Source organism: Panthera onca, chromosome D2 (genome assembly GCF_046562875.1).
Source record: "Panthera onca isolate mPanOnc1 chromosome D2, mPanOnc1 haplotype 2, whole genome shotgun sequence".
Taxonomy (NCBI): Eukaryota; Metazoa; Chordata; class Mammalia; order Carnivora; family Felidae; genus Panthera; species Panthera onca.
In genome coordinates this window covers 77,181,940-77,199,218 of record NC_138349.1, presented here as the reverse complement: position 1 = coordinate 77,199,218, position 17,279 = coordinate 77,181,940, and the positions used below count along the sequence as shown (strand labels likewise).

The window sequence follows — 17,279 nt, the reverse complement described above, 5'->3', positions numbered from 1 at the left end:
CATTCCTGTGTCAACTGAACAACCTTCTCAAAGACACAAACCGCACGCTGACTCCAGAAGCACCTCTTTGCAAAACTGGCGTGCCCCTCAGAAAAGCTTTCTCACAGTCCATAGATACCACACACCAGATTAGAAGGTGGGGTTAAAAACAGGGAAATCCACGAAGATTTTAAATCCTACTTGGACATCTCCCTAAATTTCCAAACCCTGCCGTCTGATGAAGTCTTTCCGCTCCTTCTGAAAAGATGGCTTTTCAAGAGAAATCCAGCAACTGATTTCTGTTTTCATTACACCCAAGATAGCACCACATATCACATCTGTTATCCAAACGGATGCTAATCCGAAACCCCTCTTCAGTCAGTATCAATTATCAGCATACCCACCTCTTGGCAAACTGTAACCTAACACTCTTACCGATACCTACATTATTGCTCTGTTGACCGAGACCTCAATGCCTTAACCATGATTGTTTACTCCAACACAGTGGCAGCTGGAAGAGAAAAACCTTTCAACTTTAATAATAGATCTTGATGGTCAGAAACCCCTACACTCAAAGATACAGCCAAGGCATATAATTTCTCCCTTAAAACTTCTATTTTCAGGCTAGCAACCATCAGTGTCCTAGTGTTCCTCATTTTTGTTCCTCGCTGCCATCACCAAAATGCAGAGTTGGTATTCTCTGGAGGCTCTTTTTAGGAAAAACCACTATTTGGGATTTGGGCCACTGGTGTTCCCATGTACAGCAGACCTAGACCCAATGGGTACACACAGAGGACTCTCTGACAGCTCACACTGGAACAGGAGAGAAGGAGACAGACGATAAACAGGGAAACAAACAGATGAACGAGGCAGCTTCAGAGGCATCCGTGCTGTAAGGAAAATAAAAACAGGTGCCTAGTAGTTCAACCCTGGTGCACATCAGTAACTCCGGATTACGGTGCCAGGAGACACGAGAATGTTCATAGATTTTCACCGAAGAGGAAAACTACCCATTTGCCCACAGACAGGAGAATGGATACGTAAGTGCTTAAAGGTGCACGTCACCAAGTATTAGATGGTAGCAAAAATGAACGCACGTGCTTCGGGCAAAAATAAGCTGAGTGTCAGAAACACAATGCTAATTGATGGGGCGCCTGGGTGGCTCGGTCGGTTAAGCGTCCGACTTCTGCTCAGGTCATGATCTCACGGTCCGTGAGTTCGAGCCCCATGTCAGGCTCTGTGCTGACGGCTCAGAGCCTGGAACCTGCTTCGGATTCTGTGTCTCTGTCTCTCTCGGCCCTTCCCCTGCTTGTGCTCTCTCTCTCTCAAAAATAAATAAACGTTAAAAATAAAAAAGAAACACAACGCTAGTTGTGAAAGTCTAGTCCCCAAAAACAACGTACAGGGTGCCTTTTTAAGTTTTATTTATTTACTTACTTACTTATTTATTTATTTATTTAGAGAGAGAGAGAGAGAGAGAGAGAGAGAGAGAGAGAGAGATGGTACAAGTTGGGGAGGGACAGACAGAGGGAGGGGAGACAGAGAATCCCAAACAGGCTCCTCACTGTCAGTGCAGAGCCCGATGTGTGTTCGATCCCATGAAACTATGAGATCGTGACCTGAGCTGAAACCAAGAGTCAGACACCTAACTGACTGAGCCACCCAGGTACCTGTGCACCACCCCCTTTTTTTTTAAGTGTGAAACTAAGCAGAGCTAAATTAGTGGTTTCGTTTAGAACTTTCAGTTAGGGAAACACACGCAATATGTGATACAAGGAAGGAAAAAACGAACATGAAATTCAGGTTAGGAAGTCTCTGGAAGGGAATAAAAAGGGTAGAACAGGGTACCCATGGTTTAGTTCTCAAGCCAGGTGCTAGGGTCACAAGTATTCACTTTATTACTAGGCTTTGTAACTTAGCGAGGTGTTACATATACTATTGTGTATGTATCAAATATCACATTCAGAAAGCTATGAAGAAAGTAACATAAGGTATATGACAGTTTCTAAGGCAGCTAGGACTGACACATGATGGAAGACCAAGTAATTTGAAATAAGCTTAATTCCCACAGTTACAAATATGGGAAGTGATGTGCCACCTCCCCTTTGAGTATTTGCTTTAGAAAATTAGTGATTGTACATTTTTTCTTGTCTCTTTGAAATCTATGTAAGTTATTTTACAGCTAATTAAAGGCTCTACCAGCTACATGACCCACATGGGTCTTTCTCAAGGACCTGAGAACCATCTCTTCAGAACATAAACATCCAAGGGAGGGAGCACCCCCACGTCCCAGCCTCTGGAGGTGAGGAGGAGCCTCACTTCGTGGGCTGCACCTGGCTCCAACTGCAAAATTACCTCCTGTCCTAAAGACAGGAAAAACAGGGGCACCTGGGTGGCTCAGTGTGTTGAGTGTCGGACTTCAGCTCAGGTCATGATCTCACGGGTCCTGGGTTCGAGCCAGACCTGCGTCGGGCTCTGTGCTGACAGCTCTCAGCCTGGAGCCTGCTTCAGATTCTGTATCTCCCTCTCTCTGCTCCTCCCCCCTCAGGCTCTCTGGCTCCTGCTCCCTCTCTCTCAAAAACAAACATTAAAATTTCTTTTAAAAGATAGGAAAAATAAACTTTTTCTTTGTATAAAACCAGTTAATACTGACGATCACCCCAATGGCCAGGTAAATTTAGAATGAACTGTGTATAATAAATGGTGAGGTCACGTCGTCTTACCTGGGGACTAGTTATTGTCTGTCTTGAGACCACGCATGCCATGGGCTGGGTCTACGTCACCATATACGAAAGTGAGATTTCTTCGTCTTTACTGGTTTAGCAGATTGCCCACGTGTAATCATGTTCTGGCTTAATGCATATTCAATAATAAAACGTTTTTTTTCTCTACTACCTTTGCAGAGAGGATTTCTGGACTGGAAGAACATTTACTTTTTTTTTTTTAAGATTTTTTTGAAGATTGAGTTTTTAATTCCATTTCCCCAAGAGTGGTTGGAGACAGGCTACTAAACTTGGGTCTTTGGTTGGATTCCCGTGGAGCAGACTCTTGGAGGAAGAGTTGTATGCAGGGGGGCAGTAGGGAAGAGCTCCCAGGAAGCTGGTAGGGGCTTGGGGATGGGATCCGGGAGCAGAGGGAAGCCAAGCTAACAAGGCTGTTGCAGCCAAAGTTCCTGATTCCACGTGGGAACTCCAGAGTGTTCGTTCTGCCTCAACAGGAAGCTGGGCTTTCCTGTTTCCATCCTGAACCGCTATGGAGAGGGCTAGGGGGTGACCAGAGGCATAAACTCGCTGGTACAAAGCAGCTGCGTACAATGGTAAAGGAATCTCTTCCAAGGAAGAGCTGCGGACGTCTGCGTTCAGAAGCAAAACCCTCCAAAGTGAGGTTTATAGAAAGCTGGTGGGCCAGGCAGGACCCTGAGGCCGGGGTATGAGTCCCTGGGAGGGAGCATGGGGTCAACCCTGGCTGCCATGGGAAGCTACCGGAGAACTTGAACGGAATGGCCTGATTTTTCGTTTTGCAGAGTCATTCCACTTCTGCACCATCAAATCAGAACCACCCAACAAGAGGGAAATGTTTGCGCCTCGGCACATTTGCAAACGCGCTGCCACAGACTTGAGGAGTTACTCACCAAAGACAAACTGCGAACGTTAAATTTCAGAATGCCAAGGAGGCACTGAAAGAAGAAGGAATGTAGTCTCAAGCCACCTGGAGCTGACGGGGGTCTCCCCCAGCAGGGAGCGAGGAGAGGCAGCAGACATCACCCGCAGCAGTGGTCGCCCCCCGTCCTGGAGACGACCAGGCGGGACAAGCCTGACGGGCTCTCCCCAATTCACAGCTTCCAGTGACACAGGGAGAAGAGAAAATAAAATAATATAAGCCGTCAACAGGGAGCAGTGCACTGTGCTCTGGGGGTCAGAGCCCCTTCCGTGCATCTGACCTTGAGCTCACTGAGCAGATGAGATCAGAGACCCCAGCTTGCAAAATCTCTTTGCCCCCAAGATATGGGTGTGCTCCTCTGGGCTGCAGCTCGCTCTAGCAATGCCACCAGCAATGGTGTTGCACTCCTCTGTCCTCCACGCGTCTGTGGAATACTCCACGTCAGCGAGTGGTCGCCTTAATCCTACCAGATCGCTTCCCTCCCCGGGCTCCACGCCCAGAGATGCTATTCACATTTACCTAAGATAAATGGAACAGGAGGTCATTTTCTCATTTTCTTAACTCACAGCTCCAGCTGCCAGCCTTTCCGGACTTTCCTTTAGAGCAAATAGGACACCGGACATAAAATGTCATGAAATTTACAGCATTTCCCGTTTTGTCCATAAATAACAGATACCGGCACTTTGGTTTCATACAAACACCTGATAAACTGTCCAAATGCCCAAAAATGCAACAAATAGAGGAAAGGGGTGCTCAGATCCCTTAGGGTGCACACCTCCCCTGGAGGTTGAGGTCACCCTATACCCTCAAAGACTGAGGGCAGGTCCCAACTCATCAGTGCAGTGTGGGGCTCCTACTTGGTCAGAAGGTGTCTCCAATGCGAAGCCTTTTTTTTGTTTTTAATTTTTTTTAATGTTTATCTTTGTTTGAGAGAGAGAGAGAGAGAGAGAGAACAATCTGGGGAGGGGCAGAGAGAGAGGGGGACAGAGGAACTGAAGTGGGCTCTGTGCTGACAGCAGAAAGCCCAATGCAGGGCTTGAACTCAAAAAACAGAAGCTCGTGACCTGAGTTGGATCCTTAACTGATTGACCCACCCGGGCACCCCTCCACTGAGAAGCTTAAGACTACATCTGACTGGCTGGTTTTAAGGAGGAATCTGTTGGTAAATCCCACAAACACTTTAGGGGAATGGGAGAGCAGGGGTTCCTGGCAGACTGTGGCTAAATGAAAGTTATAGGACTCCTCCCCAAGACACAGAGGCTCAATTTAAGTCACTGGAGGTCCCCAGATTACCCCATAAATAGGAGACACTAGGAAACTGGAAGGATGCCCCATTTGAAACATCTTGGAGACCGGATTAAAGCAAAGTTGGCCAAAAAGGTATCTGATAAAACTCATCCACCACTTATAATTTTAAAAAAATCTTTCCAAACAAGGGATAAGAGAATTTGTTTTACCTGACAAGAGGTCTACCAAAAACCCACACCAAAAAAATAAATTAATTAATTAATTAATTAAAAAAAAAAAAAAAAACCCACACCAAACATCTTAATGGTGAAACATCAGAAATCCCCCTCCAAGTCTGGAACAGGAAAAGGACATCCACCAACACTGTTTCATTCACCATGGTACCAGAAATTCTAGAAGGCACAGTCACACAATAAACAGAAATAAAATAGGTGTATGCTCTATTTCTCAGCCAACCCATTCGTAATTTATGTCTGGAAGATGTTCTCACACTGTACACAGTGAGACATGGACAAGATTGTGCCTTGCAGAACTGTTTTGTGAGCAGAAATTTTTAGAAGGGAAACAGTCTAAGTGTCTACCAACAGGAAAATGTGTTTAAAAATTGCAATATATTTCTACAAGGGAGAATAAAAACAGAACAGGTGCGTTCCTTAACCTGCAGCTGCTGATAGGGAAAAAGCTGACTCAGCCTGGCTCTGTATATCTAGCGGACACAGAGAGGCTGGGAAAGGTGAGGCTAAACCCTGATACTATGGATGCTTTTATGCAGATAATCCAAAGATATCCGATGGTCCAAAGCGAGTCAACTCAGCTACAACAGTTCAAAGCGACCTGATAATAATTAAGCTACTTCCATGGCCACAGATATGGTCTGGACCCAGAAATTCCATGGGTTTCCAGAGCTTTCTATTTAAAATGTTTTAATATGCCCTGAATTCAAATCTCTTAACATTTATTACCCCATAGACTTCACCAAGAAATGCCACCAACTAGAACTTCCTAATTTCAAACTGTTTGTTTGGAAATAGAAAGTTGGACGAGATCATCTCGAACAGCCTCCCTTGTCTCCTATGAGAATACAAAGCTGTACATAAATGGCTTCTGTGCTGGGGTTTTTCAGATGCCCTCCGATGGGACATCAGTGTTTTAAGTTTTTTTCAGAGAAAATTCAGTTTAACAGAGCAGCGTGGAGAACAATTAATCAAAATCTAACCTGTGATAACTGGCTTAATAATAAATTTGCATGTGCTCATTTTTCAAAAAGTTTCTGTCATGCAATACCACTAAAAATAATTTTAAACTTGACCATGCAAATAATCAAGCACAAATGATTATTCTACTCAATTGGCACATAGTAAAAAAAAAAAAAAAAAAAAATCAATCCAAGGAGTCCTTTGGATGGAGGTCAATAGATATTCACGTGGGAACTAAAAAGCAAAATCAGAGAACTGAAAAATATTATCTAGTGATTGTGGTTTACAAACTATGTACCACAATAGTGCTTCAGGGTTCCATGATATTTGATTCTGATTTCCAGAATTGGATATGCATTCCAATGTAAACTGTCCTCCGTCATCAACTTTGTGTTCAGCTTTTGAATAAATCTTTTGAATAAAGATTCTTGAGAGAGAGCACGCACACAAGCAGAGAGAGAGACACACAGAATCTGAAGCTGGCTCCAGGCTCCGAGCTGTCAGCATAGAGCCCAACGCGGGGCTTGAACTCACAGACTGTGAGATCATGATCTGAGCTGAAGTCAGACGCTTAACCGACTGAGCCACCCAGGCACCCTGCCTTCTCGTTCTTGAGTTTGAACTTGCACACATCTCTGTCCACACATGTTGGCCATCACTTGCCCAAGCAGTGCCTCCCAGCAATGCCGTGTTGTTAACATCCTCGTACTGACAAAACGAAGTATCATAGCATTGGTGAAATTACTGGAAACTGTTAATGCATTTCAATCTTGGCATTTATTTAAAAAAAAGAATGAATATAAATAAATGTTAGGAAAATGCAATGTCTAGTGATAATGGAAACAAAGTCACTCACAGAGTGACTGCTCACAGAGATTTTATCATGGTATTTTTCTCTCAGGAACAGAGTCCTTTCTCTACCCCTGCTGTGTATCATGCAAGATCATTAGCTCGCTTTTGCATATTTAACTTTCTCACAATGGCTTTATTGAGTGAGGATTCATGTGCCACACAATTCATCCATTTGCAATATACAGCTGAGGGCTTTTCCGTATACCGCAGTCTATTTCAGAATATTGTCACCACCCCCAGGGGCGCCTGGGTGGTTCAGTCGGTTGAGTGGCCAACTCGTGATGTCGGCTCAGGTCACGATCTAACGGTTCGTGGGGTCAAGCCCCATGTCAGGCTCAGCACTGACAGGGCAGAGCCTGCTTGGGATTCTCTCTCTCCCCCGCCTCTCTCTACCCCTCCCCTGCTTGCTCTCTCTCTCTCTCTCTCTCTCAAAAATAAATTTTTTTAAAAAAAGAGTATTTTCACCACCCCAAAAAGAAATCCTACACCCTTTAGGTGGCACCCTCCAAATCTTCCCAGCACTCTCAGCCCCTGGCACCCACTAATCTACTTTCTGTCTCTAAAGATGTGCCTATTCTGGATACTTCATATGCATGGAACCACACAACATGTGGTCTTGAGCGTCTTCTTTCACTCCGTATTCAAGAGCCATCACGCCCCAGCATGCCTCATACGGGCTTCCTTCTCACAACCACATCATAATCCATTGTGTGCATACACGTCTTGTCTACCCATATGTCAGTTGATAGATACTTGCCTTGTTCCTACTTTTGGGGGGCTGTTGTGAATAATGCTGTGATTACCATTTGTGTACAAGTTTTTGTGTGGGCATATATGTTCTCCTTTGGCTTGGGTATACAGCTAAAAGGAGAACTGTTGGGTCATATGACAACTCTAGGTGTGACCATTTAAGGAATGCCAGGCTGTTTTCCAAAGCAACTAACTGAATGATCGTACGTGGTGACCAGCAGTGTAGGAGGGTCCCAATTTCTTCACATTCTTACCAACACTTGTGTTTTTTGTTATAGTCATCCTAGGAGGTATGGAGTAGTATCTCAGGGTGGGTTTGATTTGCATTTCCCTAGTAACTAGTGACGTTAAATATCTTTTCATGTGCTTATTGGCTATTACACACTCAACTTTACACACCTCATGCATGGGATTATGGGATTAATTCAAAATAGGGGACTTCGAGGGGTGCCTGGATGGCTCAGTCGGTAAAGCGTCCGACTTCAGCTCAGGTCATGATCTCACGGCTTGTGAGTTTTGTGAGTTCAAGCCCCACATCGGGCTCTGTGCTGACAGCTTGGAGCGGGCAGCCTGCTTCGGATTCTGTGTCTCCCTCTCTCTCTGCTTCTCCCCCACTCATTCATATTCTCTCTCTCTCTCTCTCTCTCTCTCTCTCTCTCTCTCTCTCTCTCTCTCTCTCTCAAAAACAAATAAACATTTCAAAATAGAGGACCTCCAGATTACAAATTTAACACATTAAATACTGCCAACCACTCATGTGTTCTCACTTATGGGTGTTACAATGACTAAGTTTTATAAATCTAAGCTTACATAATATTAATTCATTTGCTTCTCTATCACAGTTTCAGAAACAACATCATGTGACCTAAAAACAACAACAAACTACAAAACTGCTAATCTAACCAAATCTCTTTTTTTTTTTTTTTTCCACATCTAAGAAAATAATCCCAGAGACTCTAAATGAAAAAACCATCTTGGACTGGAGGGGGAAAAGCCAGGGGAAAAAACAAGTAAACAAGTAAACAAGCAATAAGTAAATAAGTCTCTCATCTCCCAGACAATAGATCTTTCCAGCAAAATGAGATGAACAAGAACAAAAACACCCGGCCTAAGAGTAATATAACTAGAAAGCACAGCAAATAAATGATTATCAAAAAGGTCAGGTTATCCTGGAAGGGGCAAAGCACACTCAAGTTTCTGTGGTGTTGACAGGGTCCTATGTTGGGTCAGGATTATACAAGCGCTGGCTTCTTTATTTAACTGTTCCTAGACGTGTGGACACTGTATTTCACAATAAAAAGTTTAAAAATCAATTTCTGCTCATGCAAACTTACGGATAGTTAAGGGGGAGATTTTCCTTTACAAAACAAACTACTTAAAATCCATCCAAAGCTGACAGTTAAAGGCAGGGAATTCTCTTCCTTCGGTCTTTCATACTTATTTGAATGGAGACCACACAGCACATCTCAATTTATTCTCTACGGATAAACAGAAGCATCGCCTTCAAAGACAACCCATTTTTCAAAGTGACTGCCCTTTACTAAACATCATTCGCTGCCAATTTACTGAAAATTACATTGATTGCAACCTCATAAAACCCTTGACGTTCTTGACAACCCTCAACGACCCACAACCCAAGGGTCACACCTGTTCTTCCTCTTCACCAGGAAAAGATTAGCAGTGGCAAGGACATTCTCACATTAGACACTAAAAGCCTTAATATTTACACTGTTTGGCAGCCCAGAGCCCGCTCTCTAGCAAATTATTTTAGAGCTGGAGAATTCGAGGTCAGCCCAGCAGAACAAACGCATGCAACGAGCTGCTAGACAATGACAGGGTAAGTGATGCTTCCCACTCTTGCTGACTCAGACCGACACCACTGGCAGAGAATCTTTCATTAAGGGAAGTGAAATTAATGGTTGCAATAGGTGGGCACGCACACACACACAATTATATCAGTTGGTGACTCGCAAGGCAAAGTAAAATTTTGCAAGGTCCCTAGTACAGGCTCATGAAGGGTAAGTTGGAGACCACCGGTTAGAGGGATCTACAATATTTCCTCCAGTATTCTTTTTTAATTTCCACTCTATAACCTCTGATGTACTAAGAACTTGGCTTTTGCACCGTGGTGCGTTAGAACGGGCAAAGCTTCTGCCCCCGCTCAGTACTTGTCCCTCCCACACACGGTCTGCTCTCGAGAGTTCCAAGGCATTGAGTACACATTCTAAATGATCACCACTGTGCAACATGCCAAGCCTCCTGAGCCCCTGCTGCAGGAAGCAGGATGTGCTCCTTATAAGCTTGTTGGGAGTCTCACGGCCTAGATGGCGGGGAAAGGCAAGAGAGAAAGGTTTGATCTGGCCCTTCATCGTCTGGAGCTCTTGGAAGCCCTCCTGCCCAGCACGCACGCTGTCACACAGCCCAGGTGACGACAGGAAAGAGGAGACGGGACCGTTCACAGTAAGAATGAGCCAAGGTTCTTTAGCACCTTCCACCGTCCTGCCCTCCACTCGATAGCTTTCCAACAGCCTCTGTACCGTAGCGAGAGCATTCTCGTTACTGTCTTTACATGGCAGCTGCGTTCTGAGCACGTAGCAGACGACTGCTCCTACTTCGTTAGTGCGGCAGAGACCGTTAATGAAATTGAGTTGGCAAAGTTGACCATTGGGTCAAGACAGAAGGGTAGTTTGTCACGGACACCCAAGTTACGGAAGGCAATCGTACACATCTTTCTCTCCCAAGAACCAGCAGGCAGCACAGGAACAGGAACTGACTGGGGACTTCTGCTCCCTGTCCCTCGGGCCGGGGTGGGGGGCAGCTTTCCCTCCTTCCCCAGGACCCTGTGACCAAGTGGAGGAGGGGCCACAAGCCAATATGCCTGCGTATCCACCTCCACGGGGGAGGCCCTGCCCTTTCTCTCTGCTGCACGGTTATCAACTTGAAAGACTTCGCTGGTCACGGCAAAGACCCTTTGAGGGATCCAAAGAGATGTGATGTATGAAATGGAAGGCTGGACAAGAGACAAAGCCATCAAAGTTAAGGAGGCTCGATTAGTCATATGTCAAAACTTGACATAAAACACAAGCAGCAAGAAGAACCTGGTAGAAGTCAGAGCGTAGACTGGAATGTCTGAGCCAGAACAATATCGGGAAAACGGCCCCCCCGCCATGAAATTCTACTATACGAACTTTTTTTTTTTTTTCCTTGCCTCACGCTACTGTATGGCAAAGATAAATCAAAAGTGATGCTACCCATCCTTGGTTGCCGTTGCTAAGATTTCTTGAAGACACCTGAAAATAAACTAAAGGAACTGAGTAACCTTACATAAGGCATCGATGGCATGAGTCATCCAGCTCTGAGAGCTCGCACACCAGATATGTTACAGACGGCTGACTTGTTCACTAAAAGGGATCCAGGTCGTTGGTTTTCTGGACTCAGCCTCCACTTTCAAGTCGCTGGCTTGGTTGTGCTCCATCATTTCGCGGTTTCCTGCCACCGTGAGAACACAGGACAGCACAGGATGGCAAGTAGGGCAAAGAGTTTAGAGGCCAACGATCTGGCTTTGAAGCCCAGCCCTGCCACTTTCTGGCTCTGTGACTCAGTTTTCCCACCTGCAGAATGGGAATGAAAACAACAGCAAAGCGTTTCAAGGGTGAAAGGAGTTAACAAACAGAACACTTGACCCTGACGCTTTTTCTTAATATTTATTTTTGAGAGAGACAGAGAGTGAGCACAAGCAGGGGAGACGCGGGGAGCGGGGGAGTGGGTGGGCAGGGACAGATAGATGATCTGAAGCAGGCTCTGTGCTGACAGTAGAGAACCTGATGCGGGATGCAAACTCATGAACCGTGAGATCATGACCTGAGCCAAAGCTGGACGCTTAACTGACTGAACCACCCAAGCGCTCTAGTCCCTGACACTTTCTTACAGCTATTTATGATTGTATACATTAGGACAGATCAAAAATGGTGACGGCCCCTCGACCACTTGCTTTGAAAGTATTAAATTCTATTTTACCCTGCTCGCCTTTATCCATTATAAAGAGAACATCAGATCACCCTGTTGAAAAACAACTCGACACCAAATATCAGTTGTTGGTTCCTCCAAGGGAGGGCGCCCACCACAGGGTCGGACTGGCTCAGAGCCCGCCAAACCAGAGGGGGGCAGCAGTGGCGTCCAGAGCAGTATTCTGAGCCAGGAACCTCCTAGGCCTCCGCCACCACGGTATCCCAGAAGCAGCCCAATACCCTTCGCGCATCCCAAGTGCCGACTCCGTCCAAGCCACGGAGGGATCGTGCACAAGTCAATCCCAGGAAGCGCCCCCAACAGCTGCAAATGGAAATGTGGACGACCAACAGAGCACATCCCTTCTTGCCTTTCCTGACTAATGGACGATCACCGCCTACACAGGGGCTCCCCCCTACTCACTCCCCACACACAAATGACGAATGTCTACTTGCCCTGTGAGAGGCAGTCCAAGCCTGAACGTACAGTATTAAAAGGCTGAGATACACACAACTCCACACGTTTTCTTCTCGTGCCTACATTGCAATAAAGGCCACCTGCATGGCTCAGTCCGCTAAGTGTTCAACTTCAGCTCAGGTCAGGATCTCGTGGTCTTGAGTTCGAGCCCCGCGTCGGGCTCTGTGCTGACATCTCAGAGCCTGGAGCCTGCTTCGGATTCTGTGTGTGTGTCTCTCTCTCTCTGGGCCTCCCCTGCGCTCGCTCACTCTCTCTCAAAAATAAATAAAAACATTAGAAATGAAGGCATTCTGAATGGGTGTGCACATTAGGCGTCTCCATTTCTATAAGAAGGTTCATTGTACCTCTTCTTTCAACTGGTTGCAAGCAAAATATTCTGGTCCTTATCAGACTCAACAAATTCTCCACTAATGCCTATCAAATCTCAAGTAGGAAAAGCAGTGATGGAAATGCATTTTAAACCAATGGCCTCATGGTACATCTAAGCAAACGGCCCACAACGTCTTCTCTTCCAATGATCTGGTTCTCCGCCAGATGTCCAACCCTCGTAACTAAGGTCATGCCCCAGACCTTACTAAGGTTAATTCTTCCTGAAGCTTACTGTTTTTCTTTTTTTTAATGTTTATTTATTCTTGAGAGAGAGAGAGAGCGCGAGCGCGAGGGAGGGGAGGAGAGAGAGAGAGAGGGAGACACAGAATCTGAAGCAGGCTCCAGGCTCCAAGCCATCAGCACAAAGCCTGATGCAGGGCTCGAACCCACAAAGTGTCAGATCATGACCTGAGCCGAAGTCGGACGCTTAACCAACTGAGCCACCCAGGTGCCCCCAGAAGCCCACGTTTAAGCATCTCCCTCACATTCTTGCTAGTCCTTTGCCTGGAGGACTTGTCTGATACCCTTAACCCTACAACCCCTGATCCTGCCACCAGCCCCCTGCCTCCCAACCCCATCTCTATTCCTCCAAAGTCCTCTCTTCCCTCCTCATTCAGGTTAAGTACAAACCATCAGGGCACAAACATCAGGGCACATCTGACACAACACACTTATCCCCTGTCATCCCTTCCTTCTCTCCACATTGACTGAGAAAACCACCGTGGTTAATGGCCCAACTCCACCTGAACCCTAAACTAAGTAGGACCACAGGGAATGCTTGGACCTTTCCCTCTTCGATCTCACAACAGCCTGGGGTATTTCATCTTTCCTCTCTCCTTGAAACTCAACTTCTCCCCCAGTCCTCACTGTCAGTGGAAGCTCATGCCTCCTATCTTACGAAAGCAGAAGCAATCAGAAAAATTGCACAAACTCCCAGCCATTCACTCACCTAAGTGCAACTGTGCCCATATTCTCTGCCTTCTCTCCTGTTTACATGGATGATTGTCTTAGCTCCTAGGTAAGGCCAACCCTTAGCTAGAAACACAAGGTCCCGTCCCTTCCTTTCTCCTATTCAAGGACACTGCTCTCCTCTCTCTCCTGCACCATCATATATTCCTTCTCAGGTGGATCCTCTACATGAACATAGTCCTGTGCTTTTGTTCCTCCCATATTAAAACTCTCGGACCCTGCTTCCCAATCCAGCTATCATTCCGTTTTCTCCTTTCCTTCACAGCCAAATTTTTTATTTTTTTATTTTTTAAAATGTTTGAGAAAGAGCATGAGCAGAAGAGGGAGAGAGAAAGAGAGAGTGAGGGAGAGAGAAAATCCCAAGCAGGCTCCATGCTGTCAGCCCAGAGCTCAACATGGGACTCAAACTCATGAACTGTAAGATCATCACCTGAGCCAAAATCAAGAGTAGGATACTTAACCGACTGAGCCACCCAGGCACCCCAGAGCCGAATTTTTTAAGGAGTTATCCACACTCAATTCCCCTCCTTCCATTTGTTCCTACACCACTGGCATCAGAAGTTTACCCCATGACCCCATGTCAAGGTCATTAATAAGCTGCAGAGTGATAAGTCCAATTCCCAATCACCACCTTACAAGATCAGCAGCATTTAACCTAATTGACAGGTAGCACGGCAAACTGGTTAGGAGTGTAAACTCTGGAGGCAGACTTCCTGAGTTCAAGTCTTAGATCCCCACTTACTTCCTGGTGACCTTGGATAAATCAGTTAATCTCTCCACATCTCACTTTCATTCTCTTGAAAATGGGAATGACAGTATCTATCTCATAAAAGCTATTGTTAGGATGAATAATATTTACGAATGAATATTTGTGAAACGAATGATATTTAAAGGGCTCAGGAAACTCGGCTAATATGTGGCTACTATTATCGGTCACATCCTCCCCGAAAGATTTTCTTCAGTAGGTTTTCAAAATGCCATATTCTCCTACTTTTCCTCCAGTCCTTTGTTAGATCCTCAATTCCCTGGGTTCTGTCCTTAATCCTCCAGTCTTTTTCACCCCTTCTTGGTGCCCTCCATCCAGCCCAATGACCTAACCTGTGGCTCCAGCGTAGACCATTGCTCTGACCTCCAAATTCATGAATCTCACCTATGTTTGCGTTCGATGATATTCTTCAGCACCTATTTCATGTGCATAGATACTGAGGGTTCAGTAGAGATAGAAACCATAAAAATCCCACCCTCGTGGCTCTGTTGGGCTCATGAAGAAGATGAACAATAAGCAAAATAAGTAAAACATAATGGATTAGATAAGGAGGATACTCAGAAAAAAGATAATCAGGGAAGGGAGCCAGGGAAAGTATGCGGGGAGAGGAATGAGTTCCAGTTACCGAAGGAATTACAGTGGTGGCCTCACTCAGAAGGTCATGGCTGAGTCCAGACCTGCAGGAAGTATGGAAGAGCCTCGTGGAAAGTGAGGGTGATGGTTCGGATGGAGTATGCCATTAACATGACCCTGAGGCAGGTCCGGGCCTGGCCTGTTGGGGAGTGACACCAAGGAATCAGGGTGGCTGAAGCAGCGTGAGAGGGGAAGGCCAGGAAGAGAGGAGTACCCACAGGTATCAAGGGGACCAGGCTCTGTTATGCGTCACAGGCCACTCACTGCAAGGACTTGCAAGGGTTTTTTTCTCTGGGTGTGTGGAGGCCTGTGCAGGTTTCATGCACAGGAGTAACATGAATTGACTTGTACCTTTTCAAGGCACTTTAAACAGGCAAAAAAGTAACAAAACAAATACGTAGCCCTCAATGAAACACGCTTGAAATCACAATCCAGGTCAGGAAATAAAATATTACTCCCAAAATTCCATCATGACCCAACTTAAGGACGATCCCTCATCTTTCTCTACAAATGGAAGCATAATCTCACTTCCTTTTCTTGCTTCTCTCTATACTCTTAACATCTAAGCATGTATCTCTGACACTAGTTTATTTTTGCTAATTTTTAAATCTAAAAATAGCAACATACACTACACATTCTTTAAATCTGGCTTCTTTCACTCAACACATCATGTTCCATTTTGTTGTCTCCAGTTGTAGTTAGTTGTCTTTGAAATATGCTATCATATTGTGTAGCAAAACCACAACTCACCCACAGAACTCTGCTATAAAAATTCTTACATGTCTCTCTATACATGTGCAAGCACTTCCTCCGCTGGTAAACTGAATCAGACCTTCAACCTTAAGAGCTAAGCGAATGTTCTCTAAACTCCCTCCAAAACCCACAAGGACATTACAAGAGAGACAAGCTAAAAGCTCCAGCTTAATCTCAGTCATGAGCAAAATTACTAAGCAGAATGTGAACGAGCCAAAATCAGCAATATATAAAAATCATAACACGTAACAAACAAGTTGGGTTTATTTTAGGAATGCAAGCTTGGTTTAACATTCAAGAATCAGTACTATTCATCACATTAACAGGATAAAGATAAAAAACTATAACATCTCAGAGATGATGAGAAAATATTTGATAAAATTCAATATCCATTCACAAAAAAAAAAAAAAAACTTCTGAAACACTGAGAATAAAAAGGAACAGACTCCATCTGCAAAGGAGTACTGACAAAAATCTATAGGAAATATTTTTCCTGGTACTATGGAAATGTTTTTTCATGGTACCATTTGAGTCAATTCTGCTATCATTGTTCACATCTTTATTGCTACTAACTTTTGTCTGTTTATTTAGCAGTTATCAAGAGAGATGTGTTAAACTCTGCTATGATTGTCAATTTGGTAACTACTCTTCAAAGTTCTGCTAATTTTTACTTTATATTTTTTATGTCTATGTTATCAGTTACATACAAGTTTAGAACTATTAAATGAATCTTCTATCATTATAAAAGGTCTCCCTAGCTCTACTAATGTTTTGTGCCTTAACGTTTGCTTCACCTTGTATTATACCACCTATCTTTAAAATAGTGTTTACATAATATAGCTTTAGTCAGTATTCCACTTATATGTGTGTCTTTATGTTGTAAATATGTCTCTTGTAAATAGTACAGACTTGAGTTGCATTCGTTTATCCAGGCTGGCAATCCTTATCTTCCAATTGGCAATTTTAGAAAATTTTCATTTAATATAATTACTGATATATTTGGGTTTAAATATAGCATCTTTCCATATGTTTTTTATTTGTCCCATCTCTACTTCCCTCCTTTGTTGCCTTATTTTAAAATGATTTGGAAGATTTATTGTTTGATTTTTATTCAGTTAAAAATATTTTCTGGGTGCCTAGGTCAGTTAAGCATCCAACTCAGCTCAGATCATGATCTCACAGTTTGTGAGCTCGAGCGCTTCGTCAGGCTCTGTGCTGACAGCTCAGAGCCTGGAGCCTGCTTCAGATTCTGTGTCTACCCCTCTCTCCTCCCCTCTCATGCTCATGCTCTGTCTCTCAATAATAAACATTTTTTAAAAAGTTTTTTCATATTTTCTAATTTCCCTTGTCATTTCTTCTTCATGGGTTTAAAAAAAAAGTTATTTAATTCCAAATATTGGATATCTTGTAGATACCTTTATTGTATTCATTTTTAGTTTAGTTCTATTTTGAATAGAAGAACTACTTTGGGATCTCAATCCTCTTAAATTTGAATTTTTTAATGGTCCAGAATATGGTCACCCTTGATGAATATCCATGAAAAGTACTATTGAGCCTGGGTGGCTCAACTGGTTCAGCGTTTAACTTTGGCTCAGGTCATGATCTCATGGCTTGTGAGTTTG

At 44.3% G+C, this 17,279-nt stretch overlaps 1 protein-coding gene across 4 annotated transcripts in view; it reads right to left on the bottom strand.

Annotated features, from left to right (window-relative positions):
* The window catches only part of RYR2 (ryanodine receptor 2), a 755,762-nt gene that overhangs the window by 663,709 nt on the left and 74,774 nt on the right, over positions 1 to 17,279 (bottom strand). The window lies entirely within an intron of this gene.